Genomic DNA, 1,283 nt, shown 5'->3' on the forward strand with positions numbered 1-1,283 from the left:
TATCATTGTGTGCCTTTTTTGAGTGCTTAAGATTTAAACTGAAAGTATTGTATTAGAAAATATTGTTTTCACTGTTTCAAGTTTTCCCCAATAGTTATTTTGTTACATGCTGTACTTTAAAAAACACACTTGTAATGGAAATGTTGATTATTTGAAGCCTGGTCTGGCTGAGAAAACCTCAGTGAAGAAAATCCATCCCTGTCTTGGGTCCCAAAATTAAGGATTTTATTAAAACTAAAATCAGTTTACTGTTCAAGAGCAGGTCTACACAAAGTGTGAAAAGCGGTTGTATGATGTTGTCTGTGGATGATCTTTATTTTTATTTTTTTTAGCTCTGGCCACAGACTGTATATTAAGATCTGTGGGTCTGACCCAGTGCATAATCTTTGACAATTTTATTTTAATCTAACAACACCTCGACTTTATCAAATGCAATACTAAATTGTTAAATTTCTGTAGAATACAAGGTTAAATAATTTTAACTTTAACTCACCTGTGATAGCTGCTGTACTCAAACTGTACACAAGGTGTGCGATGTGTGTAAATCACACTTCCAGTCATTATCAGTTTTAATGTGCTGGGTTTAATTTACACCATTGTAATAGGAATAATAACAGTATTTATAATAAGTGCTCTATAAATTAAGCTAATCAAGTAGTACAAAGTGCTTTCGCAGAAAGATAAAAACATTAAAATCATAGCAGTTAATAAGAGACAACAATAAAATGACAAAATGCACAAATTATAGTCAGATGAAAACAATAAAAGGGCTAGCAGATCAGATAAACCCATTTGTCGTTCTCTGCTAGTCGTTTATGGCAATGGTAGCATGATGATTTTACTGTGAAATGATGCATTTTATTTTCGCACAGGTATGAATATATAATAATGCGTTTGCGCAGCAGCTTATCATAAACGAGATGCACCATGCAGTGTCGCCAAATTAAAACAGCGCCGAAGTAGTTGGAATAACGAACAGTACAGCAACACAAGACACGATCATGTGTAGTGAAAGGAAACTGCAGCGTGTCCTCAAGTAGCTTCTCATCCTGCCCTGACAGGTCATGTAAGGACAGTTTGGCAGACAGCCGGGTCGGGAAAACAAATAGTTTAGGGCCCGTTTTATTTATGATTAATATATATTTTTTCTGGATAACGGATAACTAAATCCACCCCACAAAGAGCGTAATGTAGAGGCAAATTATTGTGCATTTTTGCTAAGTTTTTTAAATTGTTAGAGCACCGAGAGTCGCTGAGGAATGACGTCAGGACGTATCACATTG

This window comes from Micropterus dolomieu, linkage group LG03, assembly GCF_021292245.1.
Source record: "Micropterus dolomieu isolate WLL.071019.BEF.003 ecotype Adirondacks linkage group LG03, ASM2129224v1, whole genome shotgun sequence".
Classification (NCBI taxonomy): Eukaryota; Metazoa; Chordata; class Actinopteri; order Centrarchiformes; family Centrarchidae; genus Micropterus; species Micropterus dolomieu.